The following is a 23694-nucleotide window of genomic DNA, read 5'->3' as shown; positions in this document are numbered from 1 at the left end:
CTGCCAAGTGGTGAAAACCTAAAAATAGGTGCTGCTCAAGACCCTTGCACCTATGTCTATCAGTCTCTATCACTCATTTCACTACACTCTTCCTAGCTTGGGATTGTTTCATGTCTTTATCTTGGGGGCACCACTATTTAGCCTACTTAAGGTTTCCTTGTGTATTAGGGTTTTCTTTGACACCTCAAAAAATAGTGTTTTTTAACACTACCCCCACCTTGACATCAAGTGTTTCTTAAACACTTTTTAGATAGTTTACCTATGGTCTCTGATGTCATAATATTTCTCACTATCAGAATCAAGTCTTGAAGAAATGGCCAAGTAACTTACACACACACTTAACCACTTAAAAAATTGACCTATGTTGATCTTTATTTACTTTGTGTGCTGTCTATGATGATTTCTCTACTATGTGTTCCCTCCATAATAGTCTCTCAAGGATGTCATTAACTAGAAGACTAGGGGCATGGGGCATGTTTTATTGATTTCTACTTGTGGGTATACTTTATTTGTCTATAGTGTTTTAAGCATTTCATGCTTATCTTATTTGACACTTAGACTTATAAACATATCATCCTTGACTATTTTTCCACAAGACCAGACTCGAGGGTTATCCTAGTGCTTATGCCTTGGTACAGGTGTAATCTTGCTATATTACACTTAGGGAATCTAATTGCATAGTTATCTTGACTTCTATGTCTTTGATGCTTAGATTGGATTTCCACATACCTATTTGATATTGATCATATTCATATCCTCATAGTTATACTAGTGATGGTTGTATGATCTCATGATGTCCCTACATAAGCATTTAGTGATGAAATAAGAGTCTAAATGTTATATGCCCTTGGTCGATAAACCACTTTGCATACTAGCTTGCATTTTAGGATTTTTTTCAAGTCTAGTCTTGCATTTCTGCATATGGGGAGAACCCTCTCTTTATCCTTTTGTGTACCTATCACCTAGCTACTTTTATGTCCTTCTTTGATTTCTTTATCATGTCTTTCACATTCTTGATCTTTCATTTCATATCTATCTTGCTATCCTATCATCACAAGGGGTTAATCTAAACATCACATTCAATCTATCCAAGTGTCACATATTTTCAAAAACATAAAGTCTATATCATACACATGAGAGAGATACATGAGTACAACTATACAACCAAACACATACATGAGCATGAAATAGAAACTAACACATCACATGGAAATTAAAATTCTAAAACATATATTTGAGACAAGTACACAATACTGCCAATCAAATCTAGTATCTCATATATATATATATATATATATATCTCAATATGTTACATTACATATACAAAAATGAGATCCAAAATTTGGCTACCTATCTCAAAATACATAATGTACAATCAAAATGTCAAAACATCGGTCTCAACCTATGACTAACTCCCACCCTCTGCAACAAGAGGAGGTGGTGGCCCTGGTGGTGGAGCCTGTCTCCTATATGATAGTTGTATTGCACCCTCTAATCTATCCACCTATTTTGAGTAATTAGGTAATCCTTGCCCTAGTGGCACCACACCCTTATAGGTGACATAGTAGTATGCAACATGAGCACCATGATGAGCTACATCTCACCATGTAGCATCCCACTCCCTATAGAGATCATCTCCTCATGCTCACTCATCCATAAGTTGCTGATCTTGCACTACAATATTAACCTGAGCTGCCTGTAACTCTGCCTCTAAAGTATGGATCCTAGCATCATGCTCATCATCACTCCCCTAGCTGGCTAAACTAGCTCTACCTCCACTCTTCCTGATCCCCGTAGCCTCAATGGTACCTCCTCCTCCTCCTCCTCCTCTTCCTCCATCTCCCTTGTGGCCTGTGCTTGCATCCTCCTCCTCCCTAATCAAGATCCCTCTCCAAGCCCCATCTATCTCACACCCCTACCTCTGCCTCTGCCTCCACCACCTCTGTGTCCCCCTCTTGTGGGTAGCACATTAGGCTCTATAAATCGTGGGAAAGGGTGCCTCTACCTCTCATATAAGTATGCAAGATCTGCCCTTGCATCTGCTACATTTGGGAAATAATCCCAAGGAGTCACACTAAAGCTACTATATCACATACTGCTATATGATAATCTAGCATCGGTAGCCATCCCCATGCCTCATTCAACCACATTTGAGCATAGGTGGTAGTCTCCACTGATATCACCTATTGCTCTGCAAAATACCACCATACTCAGGTAATCAAAAATCTCTCCACTACATTTTCCATCTTCCCCACCTGTGGCTTGCTATACCTCATGTAGTCCAACTCCCATGCATTTGACCATCTATGACACTCTTGATAAGGCTGCTATGTGAATGTTGTTAGCTTATAAAAAAGGTGGCAATAATAGGTCACATCCCCACTATGTGTCTGGGGGATAAATCCTCTATAACAAAAAATGTACAGCTAGCTTCACTCTTGTGGCTGCACTTGTGGTTGGATCACCACAATGTTTTCCCAAGCCTAGTTCTGTGCCATCACTTCACCACATGCCCATGAGTGGCCCTCATGATACACTATCTCATATAGCTCATGGTACATCTCTACTAGTATCATAGGTCCCCATGCCATCTTACGTGGTTGTGCAATCAAGTTAAATAATAGTTGACCCCATCCTAATGGGAAGCCCTTTTGGCCCCTATCTATCACTACGGCCTGAGCCACCAATGAACATAATAAGCTTAGAAGAGGAAAATCTGCTCCATACTTAGAAATTAACTACTCCCAACCTAGATGCTGTTCTAAGATGGTGACATCATGAAATAACTATTGCATCATGGCCCACCCCTCTGTCAAGGTTTGATCATAGTACACTTGTAACATAGCCAAGGTTAACATCAGTTTCTCTCACATCAATATTTGTAAAACATGACAAGATAAATCAATCAAACAACTTATTGGATCACCATGGCATGGCACTCAAAGAATATGATACACATCATCCAATGTGATCGAGGCCTCTCTAGTTGGTAGATGAAAGGTGTTATGTTCACTATGCCACCGCTCAGCCAGCGCAGTTAGCAATCCATGGTTCACCTATATATGGGGCATCTTTATAACCCATCACAAACCCATAGAAGATATGGCCATATGTTCATCATTACTTAGATACTATGCAACCCCACCACTTTGGGGGCTTTAATTAGTAGTACTAGAAATACCTCCTATCAACACATAGCATGTACATGTCAGTAACACATTGAAAACATGATCATAATGCAAACAATCCACAAAAACCTGCTAACACACAACTATGAAATACTTTTCCACACTATAGGTGACATAACTTGTTGACATAGTATTGTGCAATACTTTTTCTAAAGCTGTGCAACACAATTCTGTCATGTGACATTTCACACTAGTTCATGCAACATATGGGTATGTCCCATATGATACACTACATAGCGTGCGTGCGATACATTTTGGGAAAAAAAATATCATGAAATACTTACCAAAGTACTCATGTAATACTTTTATAGTATCGCATGATATTTTGTGTAAAACCCTAAAAATGTGTAAAAAACACCACAAAAAGCTCAAAAAAGTGACAAAAAGTTGTCACTTATAGGCACCTTGTACTGCTCTGGCAAGTTGCGCAACTAGCTGTGCTCAAAATAGTGTTAGTGAAGTAGAATATTCACCAAAGCCATCATAGCCTTTCAACCACTCGCAAGCTCTCAACAACTCACAAAAGACAAAATGAATTTGAAAATGACACTTGGGCCCCTTTTATAACTTCCAACCTCATTTTGACCTAATTTTCAAACCCCTTAAAATTGCATGAAAATTGCATCCCTAGCTAATTTCAACATCCTGGATCCATTTTTGGGATCAAAATCAAAATATGAGTTCATCTTGATGGTCATAATCACATTTTAAAATTCTACCTTCTTCTGAGTAGTTGGCTGACCTTCTGAGGTCTAGACTCTAAATCTCATTGGGGCATCTTCATTTCTTCATGTCTTCACCATTTCTATGCTTTATCTCTCCTTCTATTCACCTTTTCATGCTTAAAATCACTTTTCTACTCGATTTGACCTAATTTTTATATTTTATCCTTCGTGGTCAACTCTGGTCAAACTAGGGCATTCTATCACTTCTTCATAGTCAGTCTTTGGTTCTAATCATTCATCAATCATCTTGGACATTACTATATCTCAATTTATTCATATCTAGCTCATTTCTATATCCCCCTTACCTCATTTTGATTTCAATCCCTAGGGGGTAGATATACTCTACCATCGCTTGCTACAGTTGCCTATTTCTTAGGAGCATATGATTGATATTTTCACTTGCTCTTCATATATCTACTTTTCTAGGTGTTAGCATCCTTCTTGGATTTTGACATCATATTTTTTTTCCTAGTGTTCAATACTATCATGATCAGGTTGTACATTCAAGATTTGCTATCTGTTTTTGCATTTTGTTCTTCAAAATCAAATATCTATTACTGCCTACTTGGCTTCTATTTTCTTTGATGTCATGTGTTCTTAGATCGATCACACATTAGTCAAAGTGGGGCAAATGTAATCACCTAAAAATGGTCATCTAGACTATTAGCCCCCTTCGTATCATTTTGGTTAATTTAATTAATCACTTACCTAGATTGCTAATAATCAATTAATTTGATTATAACCTATAGTTTGACTATGCTATCCTAAGTTCATTATTTGATTAAAAGAACATGTCCCCTTTTTAATTAAATAAAAGACTCCATTATTCTAACCCACTTAAAGTGCACACATAAAGTTCTTTTTCTATTTTATAATTAAAAGAAAAGGCTTGAGAGACTTTTGTCTTATATGCCAAGTCAACCCATTTTCTATTGGTTGACTTGTGTGTGCACATAGATCCCTCCCATTTTTTATTTCAACCGTTGATCATCCACCCTCTCAATATTAGTCTCTACCATATGTATGGCTTTAAAAGGAAGAGATCTTCTCCCCTCAAAGGATCCACACTCTTGAGTATTATTATGCTATAGGATCTTCATTTGACTGCTTGGGAGTTTTTGTGGAGAATACCCTCTTCTTGTCTTCATTCCTTGCATCTATAATATTTTGTTACATGGCATCTTAGCTTAGTTTGCATATAGTGTAGTTCTTTTTTTGCAAGTAGCTTAGATCATATAGTCTAATTAGGATAGCTATAATACTTTCATTTGTGTAGCTTAGTTACATTGCGCATCTCATTTTATTATAGTTGCATTCTTGCATTGCATGCATCAAGAATTCTTTGACACTAGCATTCTTGCTCTTGCTCAAAGAATCTCCCATTTCATGGTTTATTAGAAAGGGCTACATTTCTAGGGTTTAGCTAAGAGTCATTTTATGTTTATTTGTATGCTTTTGCACTTCATGACTAGGGATCCCTAAGCTAGCATTCAACCTTTCCAATCCATGAAAATTTTTGGATAGAAGGGTTTAGGGAAGTGGACTCTTTTTAGTGTACACTACCCACAGGGTACTAGGTAATTTGATTCCACTAACAAGAACCTAATTCATATTTTAAACAAGGCATTAGATATGAATCAACATGTTTGGCATGAAAAGTTAAAATCAACACCTTAGGCTAATAGAGTAACTCCTAAAAGGTCAACTAGTATGTCTCCTTATATGTTGGTTTATGGTAAAGAAGCTAGATTACCTATTTTAGTTTAGTTTCCACCATTATATTTTATGCATCAATTGGATATGATTGATGAGGATCCTATGCCACTAAGGTTGGCTCAAATTAATGAATTAGAGGAGAAAAGGAGAGATACTTCCTTGCAAAAAATTGAGCTTCATCAAGCTCAAATAAAGAGAACATTTGATAAGAAGGCATCTCCCAAGAATTTCTAGCTAGGAGACATAGTATTAAAATGGGATGAATTGAAAAGTAGGCTTGGGAAGCATACGAAATTTGATGCCATGTTGGTTAGTTTGTATATCATAATGGGCAATACACCACACATTGCTTTCCATTTGTCTACACTTGAAGGAGAGGAGTTGGAAATCCCTGCTAATGGGATTCACTTCAAGTGATGCTTTTGAGGTTTTTTGAAAATTTCAATAAGTTCCTTGGCACAATAGAATAGAGGTGTGATTTACTTTTTAAGATTTCAATAAGTGTTATTTTAGCACATTCAAATTCAGGGGTTAGTGTGTTAGTTGTTAGTTGTTAGTAATAAAGTTGAAGACTACAACACATCATTATGAATATGTCATGAATACATGAGATACATATCGCACAAAACATTGAATAGATTATGATGCCTTGAATAATACATACTCCATGGGTTCATAATAGGTTCAAAATGATATTCTATAGTTTTTAGCCTTTTAGCTATACATAAATTAGAAAATATTCATGTGCATATTGTTGAATCAAATTCTTTTGAATCAATCTTAGAAAAACAACAAATACTAATTCTAATTGTTGAGTTATAAATGACTTAAAATAGTATCTTGAGGCACAATAGAAATATGATGTATTATTCATCATCATATTTGACTTATATGCCACTATAAAAACATAAAGATGCCAAAAAATAGGAGGTGTGGTCACTCCAAGACAACTAGTATATCACCCCTATATAACCATAAATAACACACTAGGTTGTTGTTATGATGCAATGTACAATTTCAAGCTCTACAGTTGAGTTTTATAGTTGTTTCAATATTTTTACAACCAAATTTACAAGCTGTCATAACAACCAAAATCTACTAGCCTTCGCAACCACAATATAGTTGTTATGCCATAGAAACTAGATCATTAAAAAGTACACTATATTCATCTCTTTACTATGAGAAAACTAAATCATTATTATCAAATTACAAATGTGGTTCAAGTTTTCAATTTAGTTTCAATTATAGTTTGGTGTGGTGTGTTCTTTCAACAAGTGTTTCAAATTTTTTGTTTGATAGTTTTCTAAATTTTTGAGAAGAATCAATTTTTCTAATGTTTAAGAGGACTCTTTTCCCAATGGATATGCATAAGGAAAATATTCTATTAATGTTTTGTAGGCAAACACCTTTGAGAGGTCACCAAAAATATTATCATTTTAGCTTACCTCCTAAATTTCTATATTAAACTTGCTTATATACTATGCTATGTATTTTAAGTTGTTGTTAGTACATATTACAGAATGGTTTAGATGTAGAATGTGAAGTACATAAATCAATAAACAAAATAAATTGATCATTTTTATTCAAATTACATACAAGTATCAAAATAGTACACTTCTATTGAAATTTTTTTTGAAACTTATTTTATAAGGTACAAAATGTTCAAATTTTGGACAATACTTGACACAATGCATTTAGATACCATACAAGTTATGGTAGCTCCTAATACACTATCTAAATAAACACATTACATAAATAGAAAAGTACTGGAAAGATAAGGAAAAAATCCTCCATTGCTTGAATGGAGGGTTGTTGATCTAAAATTTGAAGAAGATTTGAGCCCGCATCTCCATCTTTTAATAGACTTGCAAAATGTAAAGAGGGGGGGTCAGTTCATACAAACTATGCAATGGAAACCATTCCAAATATCTCTACACTACTTTATGTTCTTACAACATTATTATTTAGATAAATGCATTAAAAGATGCAAAGGGAAGGAAAGTGTGAGAAAGGTAAAAAATAGTTTTTATACTAATGAGTTTGTTTCATGTGCAGATATAGTTTGAGGTTGTTGAAGGATCATGCATAAGATACATGCTTGAAGCCTTTTGACCAAGTCATATAGGGGTGAAGACCTTGGGTTGAGTTTTGAGGGGGCATACATATGTTACAAGTATGAGACCTTCTAGTTGAACCAAAGTAGCTAAATGTTGAGGGGGCATACATAGGTTACAAGTATGAGACCTTCTAGTTGAACCAAAGTAGCTAACTAAAGATTTGAGGAGATTGCTAAAGGGATGTACATCAATTACAATTACAAGACCTTTCAATCAAATCATGAACCTTTTAAGGATAATTGAAGACAAAATTATTAAAGAGACATGATCTTCTCTATATGAAACCTTTTGCATTAATATACATATACAGATTAGATGAGTTAAACATTAAAGGGATAAGACTATGAGGCTTGAAACCTTTTGTTCTAAACAAAATTGCAGAATTGAAAGTATCATGATTGTAGAGGCAGCTATGTGGAATCAACCAACTAAGAAACATACGATACATGAGAAGCTACATGAGGAATGAAAAGGAATATCAAAAGGGATATCAAAGAGTAGATGCATTAAACCATGACATTAGCAATCAACACATAGTCATTATGAAATAGTTTTAGTGGAAAGGGATGTTACCTAATCAAATAAATGATAGCAACAACCACAAGGAGTACCAACACTTCATTTTAGGCTCCTCACCATGATAATGATAAACTATTGATACTATGTTCTTTTATCACAAAAATAGTAATGAGTATCAACTTCAAGCAGTTATTCATAGAGATCACAAGATTCAACAATAGGGATATATTATCATGGTACATAGAGAAAAGTTTTAGGTGTATCACTGATTATAGAAAATGCTTGCTAACTAAGAGGTAACTATCCTTGACTATTATGTTTTTTCATCACTCAACTAGCAATGGAAATATATTGTATACTTCATATTATTCACAATTAGAACCAACGATGTAGCTAATAAGAAGTGTAAATATATCAAATTAAGTATATTTTAAAATTTTCAAAGATGCTATGCTAGATGTTATGATCAACACTACAAGAAAATTTTATATTTTCAAGAACATCTAGCAAAAATAAAGCAACCTATTCAATAACTTGAAAATGGAACACATTGGAGCAGTCATTTTGCAGGCTATTTTTTGCATAGCTGAAATAGAATCACGAAAAATGCTTTCTAGGTTTTTCTAGAGCATGGTGTGTTAAATAGCAACATAGTAAGAATTGTAAAAATGCTAAGAAGGTAGGAGTTAATAGTGATTTCATGAAGGAAACTTTAGAAAAGTGTCAATTGAATCAATAAAAACATCAAGTTAAAAAGGCTACATCAATATGGATGTAATTAATAGAAACAAAGACAAGGAGAAATATATAAGATTAATCATGACATGGAAATAAAACTACCAATTCCAACAATAGAAATATGCAAGGATCTAGTCATAAATAGGAAGGAGAAATAGTTCAACAAATGTCCAAGCAACAATAACAACACCAACAATAATGGCATGCAAAGGTACAAAGAAACAAGCAATGTAAAAGACTACATACCAACCTTATGCCAATATAAGTGTCCAACCATAGCATGGGAAGTTAAAACAAGAAACTTCAATAGTCATAAATTCATAGGAAAAGATCTAGCCAAGACCTGCGATATAAATGGCTCATGACAAGTAGAAATGAATAACCCAACTAAAGTGCCCCATAGTGCAAACAATAGTCACACCCATCAAGCCGTAGATGGTCATGATTTCAGCAATAAAAACCTAGATCTGAAGAACAATAGCTCACAACTATAAGTTGAATTGAAGAAACTATGTGCTAGAAAATGTGACCTGCAAGAAGCATGGGTTAACAAACAAACACTAGTTTAAAATCTTGAAATTGCATTAAAGACTTATCAAAATGAAAAGAACGAAATACCAACTAATGCTTGCTTGGGTTTTGCAACCCTAAGCAACCTACAAATCCAACCTTCCAGCCACCTCTACAGCTCAACAAAGACACCCATGAGAGGCCTTATTGGTGTGTTAAGATAGGGAGGGGGGGTGTTTGATGTGCTCTCCCAAACACAACAATAAATGAATCTCTTGAGTGAATGATTGCAAGTTTGTATGCAAATAAGGTATGAATCTAGACTAAACAAGATGAAGAACACCTCAAGAAATGGCTATGGAGAGAGCCATTATTGAAGGCATTCAAAGGTGAAGATGATATGTAATGCAAGAATTAACTAAATGTGAAAACTATGATAAAAATGTAAGCTAAAATGAAGCTACAAATGCATGTAGAAACTAGATTAACAATGCATAATGTAAACTAAATCAACTACCAAATTGTTAGTATGAATCTACAAAATCACTATGAGACTCTACTAATGCAAACTCAAACTACCATGAAAGCTCAAACTATGAATGCAAACTCAAATCTCAAACCAACATGATAACAATGCAAATAATGGGAGATGCCAATGCTTGAGACAAGCCCTCTATTTATAGGCTTGAAGGAGGGCTTGGTGACGTGGCATCCATGTGGCATCCACATAGGTGCCACAAGGGAGACACATGGGCTAGAGGACAAGCCATGCAAGAGTCAAAAAGAGTCTTTAATGATTGAGAGGCTCAAGGTGTGCTCACACATGTGTGAGCAACCTTGGGGGAAAAAGTGGGGGACAAATGTGTAAGAGGTGTAAGAGTCAAGAGCTTCTCACACATGTGTGAGCAAACTCTTAGGAGCTAAAAATGTGTTTAGAAAGAGATTTAGGATAATAGTGAGATTAAGTAGTGGGTAGGCTTAGAAGGATGAGAGTGATGGGTATAGGCTAGGCTCTAGACTAGGTTTAAGATTAAATTAAATGAGATTTAATTTAATCATGGGTTTAGATGAATTAATAGGATGTGGAAAATTTAAATAAGTAAAACTTATTTAAAAAGAGGAATGTGGAGGATCATGTGTTAAATTAATTTAACACATTAAGGTTAGAAGCATTTAAATTAAATTTAAATTCTTAGAAGAATGAACTTATTTAATTAAAATAATTTAATTAAATAAGTAGAAGAATGTGAACAATATAATTAATTAATTAATAATTAATTACAATGTCACGGGCGATATTAAAATTAATTAATATAGTCTTTAGGAATGATTTTAAGTGTGTACATTTTGCCCCTCTTTGATGTGATGTCAGAACGATTTCATATCAAAGAAGAGAAAATATAAGTTTCCCGAGAGAAGAAAGGAGTCCTATGGCGACGACAGAGGAAGAGGGTGCCCCCTCACAAAAATTGCACAAAAAGAATAAATTTTGGGCAATTTTCATGAAAAAGGTCTTAAGACACAGGAAAAAGAATAGAAAATGGGAATAAATGACAACATTTGCATGGCTTGCAAGTAAAAAAGAGGACGGGCACAGCTCAGGGAAGGCATGGGCTCAAACGAGGTCCACAGGAGCCCTATATAAGCCTCTGAGGGGCGCAAAGAAGGTCATTGTCACACTGCGATGAGAGGATTTAGAGAAAACATGGACCCCATTGATCATTTGCAGCTTGGTGATCGCGTCCGAGAGTACCAATGGGCATTTATGGAGCCATATGTTATGGAGCATTTATGGAGCCATAAATGCGCAAAAAAGAGGTTCAGGCAGAGACGACAGTCTCTACCCTGTTGTCTACGCAGATGACAAAACAGGGATCTTGGCATTCGCAGAGATGATAGGAAACATCCTGTCATCTGCACAGACACCAAAAGAGGGCAAACTGCTCGCGAAGACGACAGGTTTTATCCTATTGTCTTTGCGATGACAAAGGAAAGTGGAGACGATGAAATATACATCGTCGTCTTTGAAGACGACAGAACATGGAACTGTCGTCTGCACTGATCAGTGTCTTCGCAGATCAGCGTCTCTGCGGATTAGTGTCTTCGCTGATTAGTGTCTCCACTGATCAGCATCTACGCATATTGGCATCTGCACCGAAAATGGCCACGTTAATGAGGGTAGAATAGAGGGATGCAAGGAGAGATGCCCCATTGTAGGGACATCACAAGCTAGCAAAACTGATGCTCTGCATGTCTATGCTGCAGGAGGAGACGATGGTGTTTAGGTCAAGGGAGCATTATCCTTTGACCATGACGATATAGGAAAGGCTGACAGACGCGGATTGGAGATACGTGTGACTATGCAGGCTAGAACATGTTTATGAGTGGCCAAATTTGAGGGCCCATTCAGCACAATTATCGGCTCTCATAGAGCGATGGCACACACCGACAAGGAGTTTCCATCTACTGACGAGGGAGACTACAGTCACACTCCTAGATGTGTGGCAGATACTATGAGTATTGATCAGAGGTGCCTACCCAAAGTATGTGCTAGAGGGTTCAGATCTTTTTTTGAGGGAGTGATTTGGCAGACGATGACAATGATTTCCCATACAATGATCGTGGTTGTCATGGAGGGGTGCTCTAGAGCAGGCACGAGTAGACAGCTTAGAGTAGGCCATGGGGGCCATACAGGCAGAGCTACAGGTGCAGAGGGTTAGGGGGGACAGTGCATAGGAGGCCTTAGCAGCCTTACAAGCACAGGTGGATGCTGGGGAGTTTGTAGGGATGGGCACCCAGATAGGGGTGGAGGATCGGGCAGAGGTAGAGAGGCTCCGAGCGGAGGTAGCTACCTTACAGGCCGAGTGGGCCATCCATCAGGCGCAACTGGATGGATATCGCAGGCAGCGGGACATAGCCATGCAGATGGTATAGCTAGGGGTAGCCGTCACAGTGATGTAGGAGGCCCTTATAGCTAGCCGAGTAGAGACACGAGCTATACAAGAGGCAACCTATTATAGGTCACTTTACAGGGAGGCCGTGCCTGCTGACCAGCGGCAGCCAGATTTTGAGAGGGAGCCAGCTCATGGATCTTAGGTGGCAGAGCCAGATCAGAGTAGTCTGTAGGACAACAGAGACTTCCTTGAGGGGGGGATACAGGGGGGGCAGGGCCCTCACAACCAGCTACTTGATTGCATAGGGTGATCAGTGTTTTGACAGATATGTGCAGATGCAACAATTTTTGATGATACATTTGTACTACATGATTGTATATGATTTGTATATGGACTGTACAGACATTATTATTTTTTGAGATATATACATGACCTGAGTTGATGATTTTATTTGTGTATGGATGCATATGTATGGATTTATGATGTGGATACTAACGCTTGTGATGCAGAATGTGATGCTATGTGATATTTCCTATGATGTATGTATATGTACATGATGCCTAACATGTGTGTGATGCAGATTACTAGGCGATTATGAGATGTATGCATTGTTTTATGGATGCATGATATATATATGTTAGATGTGATTACGATGTGTATGCCCCTAGATGTGATCACTAAAATGAATGTATGAACTAATGCAATCTAATGAACTAAAAAAATCTAATGAACATTAAATGAAATGAATCAAATGAATACTAATGCAATGAATGAATGCAAAAGTGGGAAGCTAATGCAGCCTAACAAAAATAAACTAATGAATGAATATTTTTCATAACTATCACTCATATAAACCCAATAGCATAGCATAGGAGGGGGGAAATAAATAAGACCTTGTCTCAAGCATGACTCGAATGAAATCCTAGACTACATGCATCCTAACTACATGATATCAAGAGATTCCATTGTGTTTATATGGAGAGCACACCTTAAGTTGATTTTACAAAATGAGTGTATGCATTATATGCTATAGAAGCATAAATGCCATGATTCTTTTGCATGGACTAGATATACAAAAGCATAGAGACTTTAGGACAATAGGTGTAGTTTACATAGTCATGATGGATCAAATGTCATATACGCAATGGAGAGGTCTGGGCACACCCAAAGTCTTTTAGAGATCTTTGGTGGGACTTGTTCTAACCTGTTGCCCCCATTATGCAATGCATTAACATAACCTAAAACTAACACACATGAAGTAAAGTCTCAAAAATAGATCATACCACAAAAACATGTGTAGTTAATGACAGCTATTCCAATATGACCAAAATATGGAAGATCAAGGTGCACCATAAAAGGCTATCACTAACACACAAATAAAATCAACCAAAAAAGAAACCTCATGACCAAGTAGTCATTCAGTCCACAGTTCCTGCCAAGAACCTTAGGTCTAGAAGTGAATGTCACAATGTCACCTATAGGAAGGATGCATCCTATGAAAGTGTGTCAAGTTGAAATGTCAGATGATCATAAAATTTTGTGTTGTTGGCAAGGGCTATGAAGTGAACAAGTTTCTTGAAGCATTAAGTCTCAAATGGTGATTTTGTGTAAGTCCAAGTGTGGTCACTGTTGTGAAAAAGCTCAGTGTAATGGGATGACAATCACTCGATAGAAAATGCCTCATGAACTAGAGGTCTTTCAAAAGATGGAAGTGAAATGGAACCTTGCAGACAAGAGGTCTTTTATTAGAGGCAGGAAACACAAAAGGCTAGATAAGACTTTGTACAAGGGAAGTGGAATGGTGGAATTGGATGAAGCAAAACAAGCCTTATAGACAATGGATGAATCCATACTTTTTTCAGGAGCATTTTATGATTTTTTTGGATTTTCTAATTTTTTTGAATTTTTTCAAGACTATAAACACTGTATAGTAACTACAAAGGCTCAAGCATATAACCACTTGAGATGCTAGATATTTACAGGCTCAAGGAGTGGATCTCCCTCTGGAGTAGCAATTTGATAGGCCCCAGAACTATATTTGGTTGTAATGATAAATGGACCTAGCCAATTTACCTCAAACTTTCCTTTCTTTTCATGGTTCTGGAGGTTCTTCATATTATGCTGCAAAACTAAGTCACCCACTTCAAATTCTCATGGCTTGACTTTCTTATGATACTAAAGCTGAAGGTGATTTTGATACATGCAGAGGTGGTTTAGGGCATTGAGTCATCTCTCATCCAGGAGTGCCAACTCTTGCAAGCGAGCAACTCAATATTCTTCGTTAGATATGAGGTTCTTGAGAGAGATTCTGAGGGAAGGGAGCTCAATTTCGATGGGCAAGATGGCTTTAGAACCATAAACAAAGGAAAATGGGGTGGCTCATGTGGGGGTACAAATGGAGGTACGATAGGCCCAAAGGGTGAGAGAAATTTGGATGTGCCAATCACGACCAGCTGCATCAACAATTTTCTTTAGGATTTTCAAAATGGTTTTATTGGTAGCTTCAGCTTGGTCATTGCCTTGGGGGTAGTATCTGGTGGAAAAATGTTGGGTGATTCTGAATTTCCTACATAGTGTGGCAACCTCTTGATTTTTGAAAGGGGTTCCATTATCAGTCATGATATGATGAGGTATACCAAAATGACAAATAATGTAGTTTAGGATGAACTTGGAGATTTTTTTTCCAGTGATGTAGGTTAATGGAATAGCCTTGACCCACTTTGTGAAGTACTCAGTGGCGAAAATAATGTACTTGTGGCCATTTGAGGAATTTAGGTATACTTGACCAATAAGATCAAATCCTCAGCGGGAAAAGGGCCATGGAGTGATGGTGGGCTGAAGGTCTTGGGCAGGAGCATGTATCAAATCACCATGCTGCTGACATGGAACACATCTTTTCACAAACTGATATGCATCTGCTTCCATAGTGGGCCAATAGTAACCTTTCCTAAGAAGCTTTTTTGCTAACGTAAGGCCGCTAGAGTGGGCACCACAAATCAGTTGGTGAACCTCTTCTAATGCCATCTAGGCTTCATCTAAACTGAGACATCAGAGGAGGGTTCCATCAAAGTGTTTTTGAAAAAGTGTATCACCTAGGATGGTATAGCGGGCGGTTCAGCGGATGAAGGTTTTGCTTTGATTTGGGGTGAGGGCTATGGGAATGGTTTTGTGACGTAAATAGGCAAAGATGTCAGTGTACCATGGAGACTCAGGACCAACAATCACAAACACCAACTCTAAATCAGTTTGCTCATAAGCAGGAGTAAAAAGATTCTCAATGAGAAACTCACATTTAGGACTATATTCTAGCATGGCAATCATAGAAGCAATAGTAGCCATGGCATCTGCTACTTTATTATTAGCTCTTGGAATCTGCTGAAAAACAATCTCTGTAAAATGCTACTTAAGATCCTCAACTATTCTATGGTAGGGCAACAATTTCTCATCCTTGGTGTGGTATGCATCTATGACTTGTTTAATGATCAATTGTGAGACTCCAAAGACAAAAAGGTTTTTGATATTCCATCTGATAGCTTGACGTAGTCCTATGACTAAACCTTCATACTCAGCTATATTTTTTGTGTAAGGGAATTATATTTTATAAGACTTTGGAATCAGATCCCCTTGTGGTGTCACAAACAAAATTCCTACCCCCGATCCCTTTTTTGTAAAGGATCCATCAAAAAATAATTTCCATGGTGTAGTAGGGGCTAGAGTCATAATTGTGTCATCTAGAAAATTGGCTACAACGGAATGGTCACCTTGAAGAGGAGCTTCAACAAGCTGGTCTGCAATTACTTGTCCTTTAATGGCCTTACGATCCTTATAAACAATGTCGAACTCACTTAAAATTAAGACCCATTTTGTTGCTCGACCAGTGAGGGCAACTTTTGATAGCAAATACTTGAGTGGATCTATCTTGGCAATGAGATATGTAGTATGATTAAGCATATAATGATGTAGTTTTTGTGTACAAAAGACTACAGCAAAACATGCTCTCTCAATAACAGTGTAGTTTAACTCATAGCCAACTAGTGTTTGACTGAGGTAATATATGGCTTGCTCATTCCCCTTATCATCTAATTGTGCCAAAAGTGCTCCTAAGGCAATTGAAGTAGCTGAAATGTATACAATAATTGGTCGTCCTGCAACTGGAGGTGCTAAAATTGGAGGATTAGCCAAATATGTCTTAATTTGTTCAAATGCTTTTTGGCATAGGAAATCCCATTGAAACTTGTTTCCCTTGCGAATCAAATGCTGAAGTGGATGGACCTGATTTGCTAGTTGTGACACAAATCTCCTAATAGATTGTAACTTTCCTTGAAAACTACGGAGTTGTTTCAATGTGGTAGGTGGAGGCATATCCATGATGGCCTTCACTTTTGCTGGATCTACTTCAATACCTCTTCTTGACACAATGTAGCCTAACAATTTGCCTGATTTGACCCCAAATAAACATTTCTTAGGATTAAGGCGTACTTTATATTTCTCCAATATATCAAAAATAGTGGTAAGGACATCAATGTGGGATTCTCTTGTCTTAGACTTTCCTAGAATATCATCAACATAGTCCTCCATTATTACATGTAGAAGATCATGGAATATGGTAGTCATTGCGCATTGATAAGTGGCGCCGACATTTTTCAAGCCAAAAGGCATGACTTGATAACAAAAGGTTCCCGATAGGGTGGTGAATGCTATTTTTTTTGATCTTCCTCTGCAATTCTAATTTGGTTATAATTGAAAAATCCATCCATCAAAGATAACATCTCATGTCCAGTAGTCAAATCCACTATGATGTCTATGTTAGGAAGTGGAAAATCATCCTTAAGACATGCGAGATTTAAATTTCAAAAATCTGAACAAACATGGATGCCCCCAGATGCTTTCCCTATAGGAACAATGTTGTAGACCCACTCAGGATAGTCAATAGGACGGATGAATTTTGACTCTAACATTTTTTGCAACTCTACTTTGACTAGGAGTGCTACCTTAGGGTGCATTTTGCACAACTTTTTCTTTATTGGTTTAATCTTGGGATCAACTGTCAAATGATGCACAACCAAATCTATATCTAGGCCAGGCATGTCTTTTTATGTCCATGCAAAATTAATTTTTCCCTTTTTCAAGAATTCAGTCATGGTTTTTTGTTCCTCAAGACTTAAGGTAGTAGTAATGTAGGTGATTTGTGGACTATCCTTTGTTCCCAAGTTGACTGGAATTGTGTCTTCATTCAAAATAGGTGATTTTTTTGGTGGCAAGGATCTGAATGGCAAGTCAAGCTCTCCCTCCTCTAGCACCTCTAAGAGGTTTTCACCAGAAGATGTGTCCTTTATTTTATCTTTTTCTTCATCCAAAAGTGCCCTAGAAGAGTTTTCACTAGAAGATGTTTCTTTTATTTTTCTATTTTTATTTTATTTTTCACTTTTGCGACTAAGAGAGTTGAGTTGGCTACCAAAGTAGGCTTTTTCATTGTACTGGATCTCATGTTCGTAATCTCAAAGATTCTTAAGGCCAAAAAGTGCCATCACTACTTCATTAGACTTACAGATATCGAGAGCTGGTGGTGTATCTTGGAGGTCCCAGTCTATCATGTCGGGGTTTGTGAGAGGTAGGTTACTGGATGAAAGGTCATCTATGGTAATGGCATGAACATGATTATCTAGGTCATCTTCAATGTATTGGAAAGGTACTTCAAATAATTTCTCCTCTTCAGTCTCAGATTCAAGTTCAACCGTACAATAGTTGTCAGCAAAGGATACCTTAGATTTAATGGAGCCCAATCCACATCCTTTAGGATAGCTATTAGCTTCTAAGGGTTGTCTAATTCCATCTTCTTTTGGTCCAAGGCTGGTACCATGATATCCCATGTGTTTAATAATGGGAGGTGCTATGGAAGGGATCTTCTAGTTCTCATGTGGATGTTGAGTTAGGCCTACCAAGGTTTGAACTAGAGGGAATTGTGTTCCCTAATGAAGTTGTGAGTGGAGAAAAAGGATTCTCCATCTCTGGTTGCCTCAATGATTCCCACAAACATGACATGGGATTAAATGTGAACCTTCCTAATCATGTGTGCACCATACAAGAGTAACCAAACCAAGGGGTGGAAGATTGTGGAAGAAAAATGAGGATGAGAGCTATTAACCTTATGTGATTAAAGGGTCAACTACCCAAGTGTGAATAAAAGACCTTTGTTTAGCAAAAAAAGTGTGATTAGAGTAGAGTAGTATCTTTCTCCTTCCAAAGATAGCCAAGTGATCTTGTAGGCAAGATAGGATACCAAATTGATTACTCACTATTTGGAGATGGACTTGTGATCCCAAATAAGTAAGTGTGATTAGGATAAATGTTTGCTTATAGATGAAAGGTCTAGTGTTGCGATGTCAAAAGATGTTTCAAGGTTTAAGCTCTCTAGAAGAAGATTTAAAAATGGAAGACTAGAAGTTTGGAGAGATGAAGGTAGATATAGAGGATGAAAGTGTTGTGGTTACTTATGTAGTTAACTCAATCCTCATTCACTAGAAATAAAAACCTTGGGTTCACTCCTGGGAAAGAACACCAATTTTGAAGTTTTCAATTGTATTCAATTCTATCATAACGGTCTTGTGTAGCTTCTTCTTTTTGAATGTCTTTGATAGTGTATCAGAATTGTTTGTCACCGTATGCTAGGTTGTTCCTTTTCTTGTAGACAGGTGGTTTGGACAACTTCACTTTCTTATGTTTGACTTGGTTGACTTTATCGATCATGGCAAGAATAAAACAAGACTCAAATTTTAAGTACCTAAGAACTTTGCAATAAGATGTGATTAGACTCAACCAATTTTAAAATACAAACGACCAAAAGTAACCATGAGTCAAGAAGACCTCACTTAACCTATCTCACTCAATGAAAGGTTACCTCACAATTTCACTCGTTTTAGAACTCATTTTTGATGTTTTTGGCTTTTGGTTTTTTTGAATGTTTAAACAAGCACGCTGAACATGCCAACAACCCTAATAAGGCTATCTCTAGGATGAACAAGGCTTATCTAAAGGACGTCCTTGATATACACAAGGTACGTGAGGCCCAACTCTGTAGATGAAAGGAAATACTACCACATAGCCGGGGGGAGACGGTAACCCAAATCTCCTCCTTCACTTCCCAAAGGTATAAAGTTCTTTGGGGCTTAGCCAAGAATGACAATATTCCACTTTCAAGAGAAGTGTCTTTCGATTCACCTCTTGATTCTTATACTCTGCCAGAACACTGGAGTTGAGGTCATCCCAAGGGGTGATGAAATTTCCAAGCAGGCCTCCTAAAAATAAAAAACAAAATCACCTATTTTTTGTGCACCCAGGATCACCCAAAGGCATGAGGAGAGAGAATACATAAGTGGTCTTGGGGTTTAAAAACCCTTGTTCTTTCCCAATGAAGCTTTAAGTTTTCTATCTATTTGAAGACACTCGAGATTAAAACATGCAAGGTTCTTTTCAACTTGAAATAGCGCCAATGTAAATGAAAACGTGAGTTCGTCAAAAAGAAAGTAAAGCGAGTGTGTGAAAGTAAAATGCTAAAACGAAAAATGCAAGAAATAAAGCCAATTTACCTTAGGGAATTCAAGAGTGTATGACTTCATTTTAAGCACCAAACCCAAATGTGATCTAGCCTAGGCATACATGTCCATTTTAAGCACCAATTCCAAATATTGTCTAGCCTAGGCATACATGTCCATTATCCTCTAAAGCATTCAAGATGGTGTGAATTTTTTTTTAGCACCAAATCCAAATGTGTTCTCTACCCTAAACATTCATGTCCCTTTTAAGCACCAAAGTCCAAATGTTTGCTACCTTATGCATTCATGTCCATTTTAAGTACCAAAGTCCAAATGTTTGCTACCCTACGCATTCATGTCCATTTTAAGCACTAAAGTCCAAATGTTGGCTAATCTAGACATTCATGCATTCAAATGAAAGTGTTCAATCCATTCAAGTTCATTAGCCTTTAAGGTTTAAGTGATAAAAATTACTACAAATCTCTTTTAGTGATGAAAATCACTATTGGTTTTGCTTTTTAGGTTCTTAAGGTTACTTCTCTACATGAAAACATTTAGTTAAAACCTGCAAGTCAATTAGTTAGCTAAAATTATTGTTAAAAATTGGACAATTCTGTCAAAATGCGAAGATGCCAAAATATAGGCGCAGACGCCAAAATGCGTAGATGAAAAAACTCGAAGATGCCAAACTACGCAGACGCTGAAACTTGCAGACGACAATGTGGAAATCAGAGATGCCAAAACTTGTAGACAAAAAAATAGTTCCAGGCCACAACGCAGATGAAAAATTAACTTTGTAGATGATAGAATAACTTCGCAGACGATAGAACTAAGGACGTAGACGACAGAGTAAAACTCGAAGATGACAGATTATAAACGCAGATGATAAACTAGAATCAGAGATGAAAGACCATAAATGGAGACGAAAAACCAGAAATGAAGACAACAGACTAGAAACATAGACGACAGAATGGTTTAGGCAGAAAACCAAGAATGTTTTTTTTGAATCACTGCGGAGACACTAGAAGATGCAGACGCTAGTCTGTGGAGACGCTAGTATGCGCAGACGACGTTGCGACCTTCATAAACGACAATGCGATGTTTTATGACTGAACCAGGGTTATTTATGGATTTTTGAAATGAAACCAGGGACGTGGGTCCCACCGGGCATGCCAAAATGTGTGCTAGAAAATGTGACCTGCAAGAAGCATGGGTTAACAAACAAAAACTAGTTTAAAATCTTGAAATTGCATTAAAAACTTATCAAAATGAAAAGAACGAAATACCAACTAATGCTTGCTTGGGTTTTGCAACCCTAAGCAACCTACAAATCCAACCTTCCAGCCACCTCTACAGCTCAACAATGACACCCATGAGAGGCCTTGTTGGTGTGTTAAGATGGGGGTGTTTGATGTGCTCTCCCAAACACAACAATAAATGAATATCTTGAGTGAATGAGTGCAAGTGTGTATGCAAATAAGGTATGAATCTAGACTAAATGAGATGAAGAATGTACACTCTAAAGTGTCACACTCTAAACCATTCTATCCAAATGATTCCATGAGTTCGGAATGCTTGGATGCTGGCTTAGAGCTCCCTATCCACGGAGTGCAAGAGAGTTTATTTCAAGTTCAAGGGCTCTCAGCTGAGCCTTAGGAATACTCTTCTTGCTAGTAAACCATGCAATGGGAGGTTCTAAAGACAAGATGCAAGAATGCAAATGTCCCAAGGAGTTCCTCAAGAATGCAATGCAACTAAAGATTAAACTAGAATGAATATGAAAAATGCAGCTATTCTAAGCATGGATGAGAGTGTTACAATTCAAATATTAGACTATATGATTTAAGCTACATGTAAAAATGAAAGCTAAGCTAAACTAAAATGCCATGGATGAGAGAATGTAGACAAGAAAGAGAAGTTCTCCACAAAGCTCCCAAGAAACCTGTTAGAAAACCTGCAGCATAACAATATTCAAAAGATGATTGATTTTGAGGGGGAAAGCTCTCTCCCTTTTAAAGATGTATGGATGGTAGAGATCAAGATGAAGATGGTGGATGATCAATGGTGGAATTTGAAAAGAGGAGTGATCCATGCGCACACACAAGTCAACCAATAGAATATAAGTTAACTTGTCATATAAGACAAAAGTCTCACAAGCCTTTTCTTTTAATTGTAAAATAGAAAAAGGACTTTATGTGTGCACTTTAAGTGGGTTAGAAGAATGGGGTCTTTTATTTAATTAAAAGGGGACATGTTCTTTTAATCAAATAATGAACTTAGGATAGCATAGTCAAACTATAGGTTATAATCAAATAAATTAATTATTAGCAATTTGGTCTAGGTAAATGATTAAATTAATTTAGCCAAAATGCTGAGAAGGGGGCTAATAGTCTAGATGACCATTTTTAGGTGATTACATTTGCCCCTCTTTGACTAATGCATGATCGATCTGGGAACACATTATGTCAAAGAAAATTGAAGCCAAGTAGGCGATGATAGATATAGAAATTTGATTCTAAAAAATGAAATGCAGAAATAGATAGCAAGTCCTAAATGCACAGCTTGATAGCGATAGTACTGAATATTAGGAAGATGATGTTAAGATCCAAAAAGAATTTTAACACCTAGCAAAGCGAATAGGTTGAGAGCAAGTGATAAGGTCAAACAAATGCTCCTAAGAAATAGATAGCTGTAACAATCAGCAATAGAGTATTTCTGCCCCCTCGGGATCGAAATTGAAATGAGGTAAGGGGATGCAAAAACTTGCTAGAGATGAGAAAAATTGAGATATAGCAATGTCTAATATGATAGATAAATGATTAGAACCCAAGAATGACTATAAGAAACTGATAAAATGCTCCAGTTTGACTAGAGTTGACCTTGAAGGATATAGCATAAAAATTAGGTCAAATCTAGTAGAAAGATGATTTAGACATGAAATAGTGAATTGAAGTAGATACGAAGCATAGAAATGAAGATGCCCCAGCGATGATTCAAAGATTGGACCTCAAACAGTCAGCTAACTGCTCAGAAGAAGGTAGAATTTTAAAAGACAATTTTGACCATCAAGATGAACTCGAATTTGGATTTTGATCCCGAAAATGAATCTAGGACATTGAAATTATTTAAGAGGTCAAAACTTTATATAATGTGATGATAAGATAGAAAAGAGATGAAGTGAAAGATTAAGAAGGTGAAAAGACATGAACAAGAAGAAAATAAAGAAATATATGAAAGGAGTTAGCCGATATGTCCATGAAAAGATGAAGAGAGAGCTCTCCCCATATGCAAGAATGCAAGACTAAGCTAGAAAATGAACCTAAAATGCAAGCTAATATGCAAAGTGGTTTACCAGCAAGAAGCGCATAACATTTAGACTCTTAATTTCATCATTGAGCATTTATTAGGGACATCATGAGATCATACAACCATCACTAGTATAACTATGAGGATATGAATATGATCAATATCAGATAGGTATGTGGAAATCCAATCTAAGCATCAGAGACATGTAAGTCAAGATAACTATGTGATTAGATTCCCTAAGTTTAATTTAGCAAGATTACACCTGTATCAAGGCATAAGTGCCAGGATAAACCCTGAGTGCGATCTTGCAAAATAGTCAAGGATGATACATTTGTAAGTCAACATGTTGAATAGGACCAGCATAAATGCTTACAACACTATAGACAAACAAAGTATACCCACAAGCAGAAATCAAGAAGACATGCCCCATGCCCCCAGTCTTCTAGTCA

The sequence above is a fragment of the Cupressus sempervirens genome, chromosome 2 (assembly GCF_028749045.1).
Source record: "Cupressus sempervirens isolate cs-2001-9-10 chromosome 2, ASM2874904v1, whole genome shotgun sequence".
NCBI lineage: Eukaryota > Viridiplantae > Streptophyta > Pinopsida > Cupressales > Cupressaceae > Cupressus > Cupressus sempervirens.
Note: the sequence above shows the minus strand (reverse complement) of the source record.